The sequence below is a fragment of the Hemiscyllium ocellatum genome, chromosome 25, assembly GCF_020745735.1.
Source record: "Hemiscyllium ocellatum isolate sHemOce1 chromosome 25, sHemOce1.pat.X.cur, whole genome shotgun sequence".
NCBI classification, from domain to species: domain Eukaryota; kingdom Metazoa; phylum Chordata; class Chondrichthyes; order Orectolobiformes; family Hemiscylliidae; genus Hemiscyllium; species Hemiscyllium ocellatum.
In genome coordinates this window covers 49041800-49061587 of record NC_083425.1, presented here as the reverse complement: position 1 = coordinate 49061587, position 19788 = coordinate 49041800, and the positions used below count along the sequence as shown (strand labels likewise).

The 19788-nt window shown below is 42.3% G+C and overlaps 1 non-coding gene across 1 annotated transcript; it reads right to left on the bottom strand.

Moving 5' to 3' along the window:
• Window positions 1-19276: 19276 nt before the first annotated feature.
• Window positions 19277-19467, bottom strand: LOC132828051 (U2 spliceosomal RNA). The gene has a single exon (XR_009646074.1). It is a non-coding gene; the product is annotated as a U2 spliceosomal RNA (small nuclear RNA).
• Window positions 19468-19788: the final 321 nt, after the last annotated feature.

Genomic DNA, 19788 nt, shown 5'->3' with positions numbered 1-19788 from the left:
CCATGCTGAGGCCATACTGGCTGAGAGACCACCACTATGATACTGGGCTGAGAGAACACCACATTGGGCTGAGAGATCACCCTGCCAAGCTGGGAGACTGCCACATTGAGTCTGAGGCCAGGAGTCTGGGCTAGGAGAATAAAGAAGACAGAAGAAAGGATAAAAAAGCACAAAAAAGAAGACAAAGGAAAGAAAAAAAAGGAAACAGATAGAGCAGATGAAATCCATCTGAAGCATCCTACTTTGCTGCCATCTTGGATGAAGCTTGACAGATGAGATAATTACACAGAGGCTAGTATCCCATTACCAATCACCCTTTATTTACATCTTTGTCACTGATCCAGCTCCGTCAGAGCCAGCTGTCAGAGTGAACAGAATCTCTGACGTTCCTGTTTATGTCAGAGAGCCAGGGCTCCCAGATTAGACCAGATTAACAGCCCGAATCAGGGAACTCATATTCAATAAGGGCCATCCGACTGACCTCGTTACAATCCCTAAAGTGGGGATGCTAGTTCTGAAGTGTTCTCTCATATGGCCTGTCCCATTATGTAGTCTCTGGATTAGCCTGAGGGCCACCCGAAAGACCACACAGACAACTGCATTTTGAGAACTACTGCACGAGATCAATCAAAGTGTAATTTATAGACTGAGACTTAACACATTATTTGCATGATTTGGAGGAACTGGTGTTGGACTGGGGTGTATAAAGTTAAAAATCACACAACACCAGGTTACAGTCCAACAGGTTTGCTTGGAATCACTAGCTTTCGGAGTGCTGCTCCTTCGTCAGGTGGCAATTGCTCCCAAATAAACCTGTTGAATTATAACCTGGTGTTGTGTGATTTTTGACATTATTTACAGACAGTTTACACACTTTAAATTGCATGCTGGACTGAAGTTCCTTGTATTTCCACATTAATCCCTCCAAAACATCTGTGACTTTTACCTAAGACACAAAAAAACCCAACACTGCAATAATTCTATTCACCCCTTTCACACCAACTAGTCATAGAATCCCTACAGTATGGAAACAGGCCCACCAAGTCCATACTGACCCTCCATAGGGTATCCCACCCACACCCATTTCCCTATCCTATTACTCTACATTTTCCCCTGACTAATGCACCTAACCTGCACATCCCTGAACACTGTAGGCAATTTAGCATGGCTAATTCACTTAACCTGCACATCTTTGGATTGTGGGATGAAACTGGAGCACCCAGGGGAATCCCATGCAGACACGGGGAGAACGTGCAAACTCCACACAGATAATTGCCCAAGACTGGGATTGAACCTGGGTCCCTGGTGCTATGAGGCAGCAGTGCTAACCACTGAGCCACCATCAGGTACATTTATCTCTATTGTTCCTTATTTTAGAGCTGGTGTGGTCTGGACATCTGGTTACTTTGCTGTTGTTGTGCACTATTTAAATAACATTTCTCTCTCATGATTTCAGTCTTAGCTCTCACTGCCAATTTGAAATTTCATTTTCTTGCCTCTTTTCTGATGGACTTTGCTTTAAGTCATTGGTGAACAATTAGTCTGACCCCTGGAGTGGTTAGTGATAGTTGCCGTTTAACATCACAGCCCTTGGGAGTAATGGAATGTTACAGACAGCAGTGTCTAATGGGTGTGCATTGATCTGATACTGCCCTGAGGCAGTGCTCCAGTTTCCTCCCACAGTCCAAAAATGTGCAGGTTAGGTGGATTAGCCATGGGAAATGCAGGGAGAGGGTAGGAGGGTGGGTCTGAGTGGGATGCCGTTCAAATGATAAGCCTGCATTCACACTATGGGAATTCTGCACTGGACAATAACGCACCATGGACATCCAAAATGTCAGGCATTTGTGATTAGCCAAAATAGAGAGAAAGAGACTGAAAAGATAATAGAATCTGGGGGGGACCCTATGCAAGCTTTTCATGGCTGGCAGTATGGATTGCCAGTGTTTGAAGCATCTAAAGGTTGTGCTGTAATCAGGAGTTTGTGTGTTCATAGCTTTGCTCCAAGCGTGTAATCTAGTCATACTCTTTCGTGCAAAATGGAAGGAATATTGCTCTCATAGAATCCCTACTGTGTGGAAAAAAGACCATTTGGCCCAACAAGTCCACAACAACCCTCCAAAGAGAAACCCACCCAAACCTATTCTCCTACCCTATCTCTCTTAAAGGTGCCATATTTAAATTGGAACATTAATTTGAGGCATTGTTTAGGTGAGTGTAAAAGATCCTATGGCACCATTCAAAGAGGAGCCAGGGAGTTCACTCTTGTATTGACTTGTATTTATTTAACAACCAACATTTAGTAGAAATATTGTATCTGGCCATTGTCTCATTGCTGTCTGTGGGGTTTTGCTGTACATTGGCATTAGGGGCACAGGACAACTGAATATCACAGGCAGCTGAAACAGAGGAGAGCAAATGGGTGGCGCATGTAAAAGGGTAACACCTGGCATTGGAATGGCTAAACATCTGAACGGGTTTCATAACCATGCCATGCAGTAGAGGACAATAGCACAGGGAGGGCAGTCAGGAACATTGTGTCATTTGAAGAATGTGTGTTGCAGTGAAGTTTGCGGTTAAATCCTTTTGGACACAACACTCAGAAACCTGGCACTTTGAATTTTGTATCATGTGTGTTAGCAGCAGCTCAACTTTGTTCTTGACTACATTCTGGAGGGAGATCTTTGTGGAAAGTACAGACCTTTATGGAAAGCAATGTAGAATCATTAATAATCCCTTGTATGGGATGACTTGATAGAAACCACTCAGAAACAGATAGAAAACAACTGCAATGTCTGCCTTTTTTCCAACCACCCTTTGACAAACCTGCTGTTATTGCTTGCAATTATTTTTATGAAATTCCAGCATTTGCTGCTTTTCTTTTATCTGTACAAAAAGTTCATACTTTGTCACAATCAAGTGCACAATGATTCATTCTGCAGCACAGCAATGCAGCTGTGCACAATGAAATCTGAAAGTAAATCTTCACTGGGAAAGGTCAGCGTCAGCCCCAATTTGCACCTCTTGACTCTGTATTTACGTAAACATATCTTTTAGCTGTAATATGATTGATACATCAGATTGTATTTTGAGAATAGTGAAATATTTTTAGCTTTGTAAACATATCTTTTAGCTGTAATATAATTGATACATCAGATTGTATTTTGAGAATAGTGAAATATTTTTAGCTTTCTCCCTGCCAATTCACCTTTAGCTACAAACTTCTTTATGACTAGGATAGAGCTGGTTAGTTCAGCTGCCTTTATCACATTCCTCCCTTCCTCTGGCCACTACACCAAACCTCCGCTACATTTCAGCATTAATAATGAATTCACTTCTTGGCTCCCCCATTAGCAATTATAAATGGTTCTCTCTCTTCAGGTACTTTAAATTTACCATCATCACATCTAAAGTCCAAACAGCACTATTGATGCCACTGTCCTTTTAAGACTTCAACCATCTCTAACCTCCCTTTTGTCTCCAAAGACCATGTCTGCTTTGTATTCAATTAATTCATGCCCATCTTTAATTCAGCTTCATGTTTGAATGCCTCCATTTATGTTTCTGTCATTGCAATAGTATAGACACGACTATTACAGAGCTACAAACTACGTCAGGGGAGGCAACGCCCTAATGGTATTATTGCTGCACTGTTAAGCCGGAGACCCGGTGAATGTCTGGGGGTCCCAGATTTGAATCCCACCACAGCAGATGGTGAAATTTGAATTCAGTTGAAAGGAAATCTGAAATTAAGAGTCTAATGATGACCATGAATCCATTGTCGATTGTTGGAAAGACTCATCTGGTTCAGTAGTATTCCTTAGGGAAGGGAACTGCCATTATTATCTGGTTTGGCCTACATGTGGTTCCAGACCCACAGCAATGTGGTTCACTCTTAACTGCCCTCTGAGCAATTAAGGATGGGCAATAAACATTGGTCTAGCCAGAGATGTCCTCATTCCAGTAATGAATAAAAAACACTCTCTGAGACTGACACCAAGATAACCACCCTTCCTCAGTCTTCTTGATATGCCTGTAATCCTTTGGCATATTTGGCTGTACCACCCTTCTCTTAACTCTATCAACTCACCTGGGCTATCTTGTCATGCTGCAATCTACAGTGACTTCTCTTTCTGTTCTTCCACTGCTGTTTCTGGAGGTCTCCAAGGAACTATGTATAAATCCTGGCTATTTCCTCACCTATATGATGTTTGTTGGTTACATCAGCAGAAGACGTATTAGGTGCACGTGTATCTGACCATACCTGTCTCTACCTATCCTTAACTGTCCATTGCTTCTGATTTGTCATCTTGTCTGTTGGATACCGACTCACTGGCTGAGTGGAAACTTCTTCCAAATAAATGTTGGGAGGAATGAAGATGTTTGCCTTGAGTGTACAACACAATCACCATTCCCTAATCACTGAGTCCATTCCTCTCTTTCAGTCCTCCTACTCTCTGAGACTGACCCAAGTCGTTTGAAGCCTTCATGTCATTTTTAGCCTTGGATGAACACCTGACTGTAAATTTGCTCTATCCCCTGACACCGCCTCATTTCATTTCTATAGCAACCAGTCACATCCACTTCTTTTTTATTCATTTGTGGGACTGGGGCCTCAGTAGCTGCCTATTCCTAGCTGCCCTTGAGAAAAAGGTGGTGGTGAGCTGCTTTCTTGAACTACCGCAGTCCACCTGCAGTTTCATTCATTGCTGAACCCCTCATTAATGCCTTGTTAGCTGTAACCTTGACAATTCCTCGCTCTTCTCGTCTGCCTCTTACTTTGCTACCTTTATAAACTGAAGCTCCTCCAAAACTCTATTTCCCATGTATTAATTCACTGCACATTCCACTCACTCATTCATTCCACTGACCAATGTAGCTTTCTGGACCCTAATTTAAAAATTCTAATACGTGTTTCCCTCCAGCCGTTCAAATCCTCTGCAATATTTGTGCCCTTCCAATTCTGACATCGTGCACCTCGCATATTGCTATGCCTTCAACTACTGAGTCCTGACATTCTGAAATTCCATCTCAAAAACTCATGACCTTTCTGCTCTCTCCTCCTTCAGTGTGCTGCTTAAAACCTTCCACTCTGAGCAAACTTTCCATTGTCTCTCCTATTGTCTCCTGGGTGATTTGGTGTCATACTTTATTTGATAAAACCTTTGTATAGCACCTCAGATAGTTTTGCTCTGTGAAGGCATTACATACAATTGTGAGAAGATTTGTAGCTCGGGTGCTCGTTGTTGTAGTTCTGTTAGCCGAGCTGGGAATTTGTGTTGCAGACGTTTCGTCCCCTGTCTAGGTGACATCCTCAGTGCTTGGGAGCCTCCTGTGAATTGCTTCTGTGATCTTTCCTCCGGCATTTATAGTGGTTTGAATCTGCCGCTTCCGGTTGTCAGTTCCAGCTGTCCGCTGCAGTGGTCGGTATATTGGGTCCAGGTCGATGTGCTTATTGATTGAATCTGTGGATGAGTGCCATGCCTCTAGGAATTCCCTGGCTGTTCTCTGTTTGTACATTACATAAATGGAAGTGTTGCTGCTATATACACCTGAATGTAGATTGGTGGCAGTGAAATAGATGCAGTCCGTTCAGTTGATGGTGAATTTTATGCAGTATTTTGAAATGAAGGCACTGAGTTAAATGCAGGATTCTAAAGGTTTGTCAGTGAGGTTCATAAAGTGTAACTAATGGTTGGCATTGAGTTACAGAAAGACTAATAGGCACCTGGCAGTGAGTTTCAAAGCTGTAACTAAATCAAAATGTTCTGATGATGTGCCAAATACGTCTCAATCCAAGAATAACATTCTTTTGGCAAACTAATTGTATTTAGAAGGTTCAGCAATATTTGATTCTTTCCCTTAGGTCTATAATACAGATCCTTTATGTAAAAACCTGCTCTCTGTGCAATCTAGAGTTTCATCCATAGCTTAGCAAATTGCTGTTCAGTTACTCTGCCACGTAGGACTTCGACTACTTTGCAACTCTTAATTTGCACCGTTTAGGTCTTGCACCATTTTATAAACATTTGATCAGTCATATTTGCAATAGCAGCATTTCCCAGAAAGTGGAATCCAGTAAAAACAACAGTAATACTTTGAAATGAATGTACTGATCATCCATTTTGATAGATACAAGATAAATGGACCAGTATGTCTCAATCACCAGTTCTACTGGTTTTTCCTTTGCTGTTGGCACTCTTGGTAGCCATTTTTCATGTTGCCAGCATCACATGTATCCTTCAAAAAGCACCATTGATACTGCTGTCCTTGCAAGTTGCCATCCCGACTCCATCCCACCTCGCTTCTCCCAAACCTCTCCTGATTGTAATTGTTACTGATTCATTTCAAATATTGAAGAGATCAATGCAGAAAGAGCCATTTAGCCCAACTCACATTTTGTTAGTGTTACCCCCACTTCCCTAGTTTCTCTCCTACATCATCCTACGTTTCAAATCTTAATGGATTTTATCCAAAAACAGTGAAATAGTCTGTGCCTAAGCTACTATCTAAAACAACACATTCTGCACTCCAACAAATGTCTCCATTAAGATTCATGTTTATGAACAAAAGTCTCATAATAAGAATAATTCAATCAAGGAACACACAATCTTAATTTCCAGTGTAGAATTGCAAATTGTTCTCAGTAATGTAGACTGTTCACTGGTTCTCTAGAGCACGGCAATGTGATTTTACTAATTCCTGCTGTTCAATGGCAGAACTAAATTATGAGCAACATTATGGCTGATGAATGCTCGAACTCCTGACAACCAGTCTTTAATATAAATTTTTTTAAAAAATCAATGTGTAAACATATTAATTATTTATGCACATTTGAGTTCATATTTATGGCTCAAATACAGAGCTGGCTGGCAGTAGAATTAAAATATTAATGTGCCTCTTAAATTGGAAGAGTCAAAATAATCCCAACAGTTTCTGATGATATTACTATATTATATTGTGATGTATTGTCATATAATCCTGTGCATTTAGTTATTAGAGCCAATTTCATGACCCTGGCGTATTGCCAATGCATGGACATTTAATCCCATTGTATTTTGTCCATGTCAAGGCCCTTCTGTAAAATAGGTTTAGGTAGTCTCAACCCAGATCAACTCTGGGCACAAGCAACTAACCTGCTCCTCATTTGTGTTAAATAAACAGGCCCTTGTGCTGAAATAAAAGCAGGAAGTGCAGATGAAACTCAGTTACATCTGTGTAGGGTAATGATCTCCAATCTTTTTAAGCACAAGATCACTTTTTGATATTAAGCAGACACCAGGATTTATTCTGTGTTTTCTCAGGGGTAGACAATTTATTTTAGGAGTGTATAAATTTAAAACCAAGTCTATATAATTATTTATTTAGTCTCCCATTCACCAAATCTCGGTGTGATGTGGATGATTACACATTTTCTGTCAGTGCTTTGAAGTCTTGGTTGTAGTTTGAGACTCTTACAGCTCATTAAATGGCTCTCAGTGAGTGGTGTTGGTGGGGTGCTGCGACACTTGATTATCTTTATTTGGGAGAACACCATCTCACCGAGGTATGTGAATGTGAAACAGTGGGTACTTACTCTCTCATTACGATAGGTAGATGCACAGGAGGTGTTTCCGCGAGTGAGGGAATTGTGAACTGACTTACAGAATGAAATATACTCATTTAAAAACGAAGATGCAAAGGAATTCATTTAGGGTCATAGAGTCAGAGAGATGTACAGCACTATGGTCCAACATGTCCATGTTGACCAGATATCCCAACCTAATCTAGTCCCCTTTGCCAGAACTTGGCCTATATCCCTCCAAACACTTCCTATTCATATACCCATCCAGCTGCCTTTTAAATGTTGCAATTGTATCAGTCTCCACCACTTCCTCTGGCAGTTCATTCCTTACAGGCATGACCCTCTGTGTGAAAACATTGCCCCTTAGATCCCCTTTATATCTTTCCCCTCTCACCCTAAACCTATGCCCTCTAGTCCTGGACTCTGCCACCCCAGGGAAAAGATTTTGTCTATTTATCCTATTCATGCTTCTCATGATTTGTAAACCTCTATAAGGTCACCCCTTAGCATCTGACACTCCAGGGAAAACAGCCCCAGCCTATTGAGCCTCTCCCTATAGCTCAAAGCCTCCAATTCTGGCAACATCCTTGTAAATCTTTTCTGAACCCTTCCAAGTTTCACAATATCCTTCCAATAGGAAGGAGACCAGAATTGCATGCAGTATTCCAAAAGTGGCCTAACCAATGTCCTGAACAGCCGCAACATGACCTCCCAACTCCTATACTCAATGCTTTGACCAATAAAAGAAACCATACCGAATACCTTCTTCACTATCCTATCTACCTGCGACTCTACTTTCAAGGAGCTATGAACCTGCACTCCAAGGTCTCTTTGTTCAGAAACACTCCCAAGGACTTACCATTAAATGTGTAAGTCCTGCTAAGATTCGCATTCCCAAAATGCAGCAACTCACATTTATCTAAATTAAACTCCATCTGCCACTCCTCAGCCCATTGACTCATCTGATCGAGATCCCGTTATAATCTTTGCTGTCCACTGCACCTCCAATTTTGGTGTCATCTGCAAACGTACTAACTGTACCTCTTTTGTTCACATTGAAATGATTTACATAAACGGTGAAAAGTAGTGGACCCAGCACCGATCCTTGTGGCACTCCACTGGTCACAGGCCTCCAGTCTGAAAATCAACCCTCGACCACCACCATCTGTCTTCTACCTTTGAGCCAGTTCTGTGTCCAAATGGCTAGTTCTTCCTGTGTTCCATGAGATCTAACCTTGCTAACCAGTCTACCATGGGGTACCTTGTCGAACGCCTTACTGAAGTCCAGACAGATCATGTCAACCGTTCTGCCCTCATCAATCCACTTTGTTACTTTTTCAAAAAATTCAATCAAGTTTGTGAGACATGATTTCCCACGCACAAAGCTATGTTGACTATCCTAATTAGTCCTTGCCTTTCCATGTACATATAAATTCTGTCGCTCCAACAACTTGCCCACCACCGACGTCAGGCTCACTGGTCTATAGTTCCCTGGCTTGTCCTTACCACCTTTCTTAAACAGTGGCACCATGTTTGCCAACCTCCAGTCTTCCGGCACCTCACCTGTGACTATCGATGATACAAATATCTCAGTAAGAGGCCCAGCGATCACTTCCGTAGCTTCCCACAGAGTTTCAGGCACACCTGATTAGGTCCTGGGGATTTATCCATCTTCATGCATTTCAAGACATCCAGCAACTCCTCCTCTGTAAAATGGACATTTTTCAAGATTTCACCATCTATTTCCCCACATTCTATATCTTCCATGTCCTTCTCTATAGTAAACACTGATGCAAAATACTCGTTTAGGATCTCCCTCATCTCTTGTGGCTCCACACAAAGGCCGCCTTGCTGATTTGAGGGGCCCTGTTCTTTCCCTAGTTATCCTTTTGTCCTTAATGTATTTGGAAAAACCCTTTGGATTCTCCTTAACCCTATTTGCCAAAGCTATCTCATGTCCCCTTTTTGCCCTCCTGACTTCTCTCATGAGTATACTTCCCAGAGGATAGTGAATGGAATTCTCTACCTTCAAGAGTTTGTATGGTAGATCACTGGAAGTATTTAAAAATATTGAGGAGCTGAGGATATAGTGAGTTGACACAGAAGAGGAATTGAGGCATGGGCCAGAATAAGCCATGATCTTATTGAATGGCCAGGCTGGCTTGAGGGGATCAGTGTCCTATCCTTGCTCCCATTTCTCCTGTTCTTTACCTTGTTTGCCCGAACGACAACTCCAGCTTCTCTAATTGCTCCCATAATTGAACTCTTTGATATCACCCTCTCCTCTTTACTCACCTTAAGAGCCTTGACATCCTTCTGAAAGTGTGGTGCATAACAATACAGGATCAGAGATAGGCCATTCACCCTCTCAGGTCTTTGGATTAGAAATGGCTGACCATGTAACTCCACATCATTTTCCCACACTCTCTCATAAAGTCATTGAATTCTTACAGTGTGGAAGCATTCGGCCCATCAAGTCCCCACTGACTATTCGCCCTTGTGCTGAGAATGGGTCCCCTGGTTCTAGATCCCATCTCCAGGGCAGATATCTACTCTGTCTATCTCACTAAAAATATTGTACGTTTCAAGGAGATTCCCCTAAAGTTGTGAGAATGCAGCCCAGTTTCCTCAATCTCTGCTGAAGAGACAATCTTGCCATCTCTCAAAGAATTATTCTGATGAACCTCCATGTGGTGTTGTGAATTGTAGTCAATACCCTGGCTGAGACCTAACCAGTGGACTGTAAAGGCTCAGTGTCACCTCCTTGTATTTGTATTCTCTGACCGAGCATCCCGCAAGCTTTATTCACGCCTTCTTTGCTTTGTCCATCCACCTTCAAGAACTTGAATCGGTGTGCACCCAGACCTCTTAAGCAGCCTGGTTCTGATTGTAAAGTTATGTCTCTCATCCGTCACCAGCTAAAATAGTTTCTCTTCATTTCCCCCATCACTCCTTTCTTCAACCTAAACTCCACTGGGTGTATCAGCTTGTATGATGAGTTTTGGATCATAGTGAGGCATAAAGCCGAGCTTGATCAGTCTTTACCTGTGTCCACATTGCAACAGACTACAGCTGATCATTGTCAGGAACTGTGGCTGTCGCAATCTTCCCGAGATGGGAAGTTTTGAACTCATTTAAATTGCTCAGTCCTGAAGAAGAATTACTCCTGAAATGTTGACTTCTCTGTTTCCTGATGCTGCCTGGCTTGCTGTGGTCTTCCAGCCTCCTGCTTGTCTACCTTCGCTTCCAGCATCTGCAGTTTTTTTTTGGCTTTATAGCTGCTCTAGTTGAAACAAATGAGCTGAGTAGGACCTGGGCATTGAAGCAGGTCAGTCAGTCAAAGGAGATGCTTGGGATGGAAAGTGAATAATGCCACACTGATCTATTCTGGGGTGCCAGAAGTTAAAGTAACTGATTGGAACTGAGTAGAAATTGTAAGGACTGTGAATGCTGTAAATCAGAAACAAAAACAGAAATTGCTGGAAAAAACTGAGCAGGTCTGGCAGTGTCTGTGCAGAGAAATCAGAATTAACATTTTGGGTCCAGTGACCCTTCCTCAGAATTGATGGCAGCTCTATCTAGGAAAAGATAGGTTTATATGCAGAAGGGGATGGGGGAAGGGGGTTAAGGAGTAAATGATAGATGGGGATACAGCCCAAAGAGAGAGGAATGTTGGACAGACAAAGGAATGGATAACAATCTGGCTGGGAGGGTGAATAGTGACTAACAATGGAACTGAATCTGATTAACTTGACCTGAGATCTGTTCAGTGTCAAGGTATGGGAAATACATGTTTTTTCTGTATTTTATATTGTGATCAGCACAAATTAAAAAAAAACCCTTGAGTAATGAAATTAAGCTGCTTCTAAAGCATGCCTTTGGTATTAAGTGCCAATATACTCTTTAAAATGTAGCTGTTCTGTGTGGCCATATTTTCAGTGCATGGACCCGTTCAGTTATTTCTGAGCAGCTGTGCATGTGTGGTTATTGTTCCACACAGCCTACATGGTACAAACCAGGCTGTTGTATCAGCCATATTTCTGCACACCTTAAGGAAAGGCTGGACTTCAGTCCAGAACATACATGCAGTTCCTGAGCCACAGATTTCACTCCTCTCCCTGGCCATTCTCTCAGGCTGAAATGGACTGTTTGCCACCTATTTGACACTGAGTGGAGCTTCTGACACTATCCACTTTGTTACCAGGGCTGTCTAGTTCCACCTCACTATCATTGCTCAACTCTACCTCTGCCAAGGCCTAGTTGCTCTTGACAACTTCAACATTGTCTTTATTACTTCCAGACTTAATTATTCCAATGTACGCCTTGCCAGCCTTCCATCTTATACCCTTGTGAACGTAAATTCAATCAAAACAGTGGTGCTACCATTTACTAGTTTCCACATTTCCCCTCTCCTCACTTTATCCCAGATCCAACCTTCCAAGTCGGCACCACCGTTATGACCTGTCCTACCTGTTCATCTTCCTTCCCATCTATCTGCTCCAGCCTCCTTTCCGACCTATCACCATTACCACCCTTCCATCTCCCTATCACACACTCAGCGACCTCACCCCCAGCCCCACTCTCCTCCCATTTATCTCTCCACCCCTAGACTCACAGCCTCATTCCTGATGAAGGACTTTTGCCTGAAATATTGATTCACCTGCTCCTTGGCTGCTTGACCTGCTGCGCTTTTCCAGCACCACACTCTCGACTGCTACCATGCAAATCCTGTTCTCTTCAATCCTCTCCTTTCTGAGCTAGATTGGCCTCAAATATAAAATTTTCATTCCCATTCATCAATCCTTCCAAAGTCCCATCCTTCCCTGTCTCTGTATCATCCTCCAGTCCTGTTTGATCATCATCCTGTTGTCATTGTCACCTACGTCCTTGGGAAAGTTTACAATACGAAAGGTGCAATATAAATGCAAATTGTTGTTGTCCTTACCTCACTTAGTCAATCCCACAGTGGCAGACTTTGAGCTCGGATTTGGTTTGTGGATTGGTGTAAAACAAATGAGGACAGAAGCTGGCAGTTTGTCTTAGACTCAACTACTTCATAAGATCCGTTTGGAAAGGAAAACTGCTGCTTTTAACTGAGTACAGGTGACTCCACTCCCATAGATGTAATTGCTCTGGGTAAACAGGGGTTTGCAATAAAATTCAGCTCTGCCTGTGTTGTCCACATCCCGGGAACAGAGTAAAACAAACAGACCGCACCAGATTTAAAAGCCTCTTCACATCCAACTCTTTAGTGGTGTCTGTTCACACCCTATTCTTTGTGAACCACCCTGAAACTTCGTTGTATAACTGCAACCTCATACAGTTGCCCTAATTCATATCCCTTAGACTGCATCAAGAGTCACTATTTGATTTTGATTTAACGTGAAGGGCACATTCAGGAACACTTCCAGCTCGCCTTTCCCCCTTTCTAGTGACCAATTGATGGGTCTCCCTCTCTACTTTCTCAAGATTCTGGGTCAGCGCTCCTGTTATGGTGCTGCTGACCTGAGTGCCTGCCAATGGTTGCACCTTCTGGATTTGAGGTGTGTATACAGTTACTCTAAGAATAACTACTGAGCATGTGCAAAAGGACGTAGGTGACAATCACAACAGATCACATGGAATTGACACATGAGCCTGTAAGTCCTTAGCCATTAGCCATCTCTGATGACGTACGAGTGTGAACCTCACATTATTACAGGACTGAATCATTGGAGTGCCAATGCATTGAGAGGAATTCTGATTCCAACAGAATTTATATTCCTAGAGTGATATTAGTTTCACTAATTGTGGCTAAATTTGAAATGCTTCCGTTCACGCTTTTCAATCTACAGCGTGATTTTAAAAAAGGGCACTGGGGTTAGCAGAGACCTTCAAATTAGCTAACTTTGACACTGTTGCACATTGCTGTTCTTTATCTCCTGTTCATTGCAGAGGGGTCCAGTTTTTAATGTTCCATTTGACATTTTCTTCCACCTCACATTATAGTTCTACATTTCTGTCCACTCAGCCCGACTACATTTCACAATTCTATGCTGGTCAACATGGCTGGCCAATTCATTGGTTCCTCGCCTACCACTTTCTGTGTCACAAATAAAGAAATGATTCTGGATGGTCAAAAGTGTTTTACCCACTTCATTTTGTCTCTTATTTGATAAGGAGGAGCCTTGGGCTCTGCCAACCCTGCCCTGATGACCAGCCTTTGATGCACAGGAATGGCGCGAATGTGACAGCAGAGCCAGATAGTTATAGGTTCAAGCCTTACTTCAGAGACTAGAACACAAAATATCTGCTGATACTCTAGGTTAACAACTGGAAATATTGCCTTTTAATTGAAATGCTAAGCTGAGACCCTTGTAGATTGATGCAAACAATATTATGCGCATTATTTTGAAGCACATCAGGGATTTCTCCCTGGTATGCTGGTCAGTAGATCCTCAAATCACCATTCCTAAACCAAATTATCTGGTCACTATCTCAAAGCAGTTTTGGGATCTCACTTTATGCAAATCAGCTGTTTTGTTACGTATACTACAACAGTGGCTACATTTTAAAAGTTCTTCTTTGGCAACAACATCATTTTAGGCACGTTGTGGCAGGCACTATAAAAATGCAATTATTTTTGTCCTTAGCAAATTACAGCACCATATGATGAAGCTGAGAACCAATGTGTTTCTCAGCTGACATAAATTTTTTAACATTTGTGTTACAAAAGTATGGTAAAGGATTGCAGTTCATCCAATTAAACAATGTTGTTGTTTTAATTATAAAATCGAACAAAATTCTTAATGAACCACATGGCTGAGGAAGGTCAAAAAGCAGAGTGAAGCTGGTCCAACTCAAATAAACAGGCTTCAATGATCTCATTAGATTCACCAGAGACAATGTCATTCTATTAAATCATAAGCCAGCTTGACAGGTGTACAGGAAACAACACAGAGCCAAAAAGCTAGAAACTGTGTATTTCCTGAATTTGTTTTTTGTTAAATTTAACGACTGCATATGGCTAATAGATCAGCATTTACATGAATACCTAATAAATCTTCCTGGCTTTGCTTACAATGAGCTGGGCTAAGTGCTGTTGCTTTTAGCTGTGCATATGCGACAACAGGCTGAGAGGGGTTAAACCAGCACTTTGGAGTGACACTATCAGGTGTTGCTCTTACTGTAAGGCTCAGTTGTAATGGCAGAAATCAGACTATGTGTAACAAGGAGATCCTGAATGGTGCATCTGTCTGATATTTTTCTGGGGTGTGAATGTTAGGAATAATGCAATGCAAATTTGCTACTGCATGAAGGAAACAGGTGAAGGATTCAAATCAAAAAATAACTTGACATTATCCAGTGATAGACGTGGGAGATATAAGGTATGAGCATCTGTCAGATTTCTGACCATTTGGCTATGGGAGGGTTTTGGTATAATTCGCACTAATCTTGTCTGTCTTGGCTCCGTCAGAATGTTATGGGCTCAAGCCCAGCTCCAGACACCTGAGCACAAAACCTAGGCTGTTTGAAGGTGTACTGACATGTTGTGACATTAAAAGGAAGATTCAGCTGCTGTCTCAGGTAAATGAGAAAGATTCAGTGATGTGATATAAAAAAGGGACTTTGCCCTACAATTTCTTACCTGCATTAGTTATAATTCAGCTACATTAAAAAATAATCACATTACTGTTTTTTGGGACCTTGCTGCATACGATTTGCAGCACATTTGTTGCATCAAAGGTTACTTTGGGTTGCATTTTAACTTCCAAGTGTAGTTGGGTGGGTTCGATGCAGATGGCGGGATAAAACAAGAGAAGAACCATTTTAAGGTTTAAACTAGAAATACACTTCTTATTCACGTGGGAAATTATAGAGGACCAATGACTGCATATAGTTCTAAGGAAGGGTCACTGGATCCGAAATGTTATCTTTGATTTCTCTCCATAGATGCTGCCAGGCCTGCTGAGCGTTTCCAGCATTTTCTGTTTTCATTTCTGATTCCCAGTGTCCGCAGTTCTTTCAGTTTTTTTATTTAGCCAGGAGAGTTCTTTAATTAAAAGGGATCCCACTCCTGTAATTATGTAACTACCAAGATCACCATGTATGCCAATGCACGACACCTAGGAAGCATAATGTCTTTGTTCTGTGCTAGTCAAGTCCACAACAGATATTTGTTCCACCAAATAAAATCAACAAGATAGCTTTAGAGAGACAAAGGCTAACCCCCAAGAACATGATTTCTGTTACTTTTGAGGAGCCATACAACTGAACCACAGTGCCATATGAGCCCCCGAAGTGTCACTGAATGAGATGCTGAAGGTGCAACCCAGGTACCAGGGCAGTGCTGGGGCATCCTTCAGTACCCACCACAGGGGTGTCCAGAATGATAACAGGATGTTGCCTCTTGCCCAACATTGTACAGCTGCAATGACAGCTGCTAGAGGCAGAAGGTAAGGATGGTGCTGCATCTTTGAAAGGGTAGGAGGAGCAGGAAGAACAACAGGAGGCAGACAATGACAAAGAGCCTGGTGTGGTCACCTGCAACTACCTACTTAGCTGACAGGAATTTGTAGGCACAGTAATGCCAGTCTTAGCTAATCTGTGGTGACACAGACCCTGCAAATATCCATTCTGAATTTAGTATGCCTCCAAGCAACTTGTACAATTCATTCTCACGGTCAATAACAGATTCTGAATGGACCTCTCAAATTTCACATCTAATGTTGGTCTAGCTTTTTGTGACCTTCTTTGAAGCTGTAACTTTGTATTCCTCGCTCTGTCCAATTGTCCTATGATGTTTGTATAATATGATCTGCCAGTGCTGCACACAACACAGAACTTTTCACCGTGTTAGGTATACCCGACAATTATAAATCAAATCACCCTCTCACTGACAACCATTCCTCATCTTCTACTCTTGTCACCCACATGTTACAAGACAAAGGCATCAGTGGAAATGTTGGAACAATGGAGCTTCGAAATAAAGGTTATGATCATTAAACAGAAACGTGACAATTTAACACAGTGTTAAATCTCCAAGTGAAATCTTTGTGAACCCCTAAGTCCCTTTTTTAAAAAATTACTCCTGTGTGCTTTTCTCCATGCCTCTGTCCCATTGCCCATCCACTCTTGCCTGTTGGCCATGAGTCAGACTACACTTTGCTGAGTTTCACAGGAGGTATTGAATGGCCAAGGTGAGACCACTTTCCAACCTGTTTAAGATTGACGACCCACCATGCAGGCCTCTGGTGAGGGCTCCCATCCCATTGGTTACCTGCAATACCTGGTGCTTCACAGACTTTCTATGAACGTAGTTATCAGTGTGAAATCATGTCATTTCTTAGAACTCTGTGCTAGAACTGGAGCCCTCTAATTCCCTTCTATGGATGCCTGGTGCCTTTGTAGATGCTGACTGGACCTTGCACATTTTCTGCTGCTCTTCTAGAAGTGTCCCCAAGGTGGGCGGAGCTCACAGTTTTCCTTGTGATTAGAGGGAGATGTCAGCCTCAGGGAACAAGAAAGCATAGCAAGACATGACAGTGGAGTTGTGCAGTAAGAGAATGTTGTCTTGCTCCTGTTGCACACTCTGTTAATGACCTTATCCGAACGGAAAAGTTAAGTAATATAACAGATTCAAGTACCCCCTCCCCCACCCTACTGCTTCCCAATATCCTCCTGTTCCGATTAATTGGGACAGAGCTGCACCAGGAGTACTCAACATTGACTTCAGAGCCACAACATTTCATGGCAGCACGTCAAACATGGTTAGCCCCAGCTGATTAGCACTTACTCCCCCTCCCTCAAAAATCATAATTTTAGGATAAGTGGTAGCAAATTTGATATAGGATAAGGGTGCCAATATCAACCAGTCTGTACAAAGCCTATGCTCCAGGCTGGGCTGTTCCAGTATAGCCACAACACTGCAGACAGATGTGGAAAATTACCCCATTAAACAAAAATAAGGCGACATCCAACCCAGTAAATTACTGCCCCATCAGTCTATTTTCAATCATTGGCTAAGTAATGGATGGTGTTGTCAACAGTGCGATCAAGTGGCATTTACTCACTGATAATCTGCTCAATGATGCTGAATTTGACTCCCACCAGGCCCACTGAGCTCCAGAGTCTGGTACAACCTGGTCCAAACTTAGAACATAGAACAGAACAGCACAGGAACAGGCCCTTCAGCCTTCATGCCTGTCATAGTCAAAAGATCTGCATTCCAGAGGCCTTGTGTCAAACCAAGAACAAAGGACAATGGTTGTGTGTTAGAGGTCAATCATATGGCCCCAAACTATTGCTGCAGGAGTTTCGCAGAGCAGAGTCCCCAGCCTAGCCATCTTCAGCAGTTTCATGAATGATCCTATCTATGTTGTGCCCAGTGCTGTATGCGGACCTTGCCTTTAAGAGCCTTTGCCTTTAAGAATTGCATGCACTGTGTGTATGCAATGTTGCAACTCTGCCTGTCAGTTAGTCTGCAATGTTTTTACTTGCTGCAAACAAAGAAGTTGGTTTGATTTAATGTCTGCTTTGTAACCTATATTGTGTTTTACTGCTGTGAATAAACTAACCCACAAATGCGTGCTTGACTATTGGACTAAAATTATTAAAGTGACACCAGTAGATGCATATATTATTTATAATTTGAAACACAATCTCTAATCAGTTTGGAATCTTCTGGAACTAAATTTCTTTTAAAATGGCTGCTGAAAGATTACAAAGATGGCTGACAATGGTCAGGTGATGTTTACAATTTCTCTGCAGACTATCGCATCTCTGTAAATTTCCAAACTGAACAACCAAGGGGAGGGATCTCTCCTGCAAAGAGACAAAACAAGACAAATTCTATTTGTGGAATTTATGCCTGATTTTGTTTATTGATTTACTCAAAATGTAGAATGAATAGTTACCCATCTCTTAGTTTAAGAATGCTTCAAGAGGCAGTACCTACATATGATTATATCACCTCTTCCCCCCAACCCCATCCATTCTCCTTTGTATAGCGATGGTTTCTCGATTTAAGCCACCTTGGGATGTATAAGGTTCTGGTCAGACCACATCTGGAATATTGTGAGCAGCTTTGGGCCTTGTATCTAAGGAAGGATGGTCCTGGACTTGGAGGGGTCCAGGGGAGGTTTACAAGAATGATCCTGGGGATGAAGGACTTCTCATTTGAGGAAAGGTTGAGGACTCTGGGTTTGCACTCGATGGGGTTTAGAAGGATGAGAGGGGTTCTCATTGAAACTTACAGAATGCTGAGTGATCTGGATAGGGTTGATGCGGCTAAGATCAATTGCACATAAAAAGCCCATGAGTTATTTTACACATAAAATGTCCTCATTTTACGTGATTTTTACTGAAACCCCAAAGAAACTAAACAGCAAGTGATTTGTATTAGTAATCTTGCATAATGTCAACACCAGTCTGTTACTATGTACTAACGTTAAATGCTATTGTTCGACTAACCAAATGGGAATTGATTGAGGCATGAGTTCTACGTTACTTATTTTTGGTGGGATTTTTGTGTTAATGATGATGAGGAAATATATATCTTTTAGGTCCATCAAATGGAAAAGGTGTTGTTTCCAGGTCAGGCGTGATATAGTTATAAATCCTCACATTAAGGCCGATGGAAGACTGAGCTCACCTGACTGCAGTATTGCAACCTAAACACTTGTGAAAGGTCCCATTTGAAATGCTAACTTCTCTTGTGTCCTGCAGATAAAATCTTCGAGGACATTCCTGGAAACACTGCAATATCAGGCTGATACATGGAGAGGACAGAGCAAGCCCTTAAACCATCTCCCTGCTCCAAAAATCCATTTAAAACAAACACTCCCACCTTCGGGAGATATCAGAGATTAAACTGATAAGAACAGAAACTACACATATTCCGAGCCAAAAGGCCGAGAACTCAGATTTCTCCAGTTTCCTCATTTCCCCTCCCCCCACCTTGTCTCAGTCGAATCCCTCGAACTCAGCACCGCCTTCCTAACCTGCAATCTTCTTCCTGACCTCTCCGCCCCCACCCCACTCCGGCCTATCACCCTCACCTTGACCTCCTTCCACCTATCACATCTCCATCGCCCCTCCCCCAAGTCCCTCCTCCCTACCTTTTATCTTAGCCTGCTGGACACACTTTCCTCATTCCTGATGAAGGGCTCATGCCCGAAACTTCGAACTTCCTGTTCCTTGGATGCTGCCTGACCTGCTGCGCTTTTCCAGCAACACATTTTCAG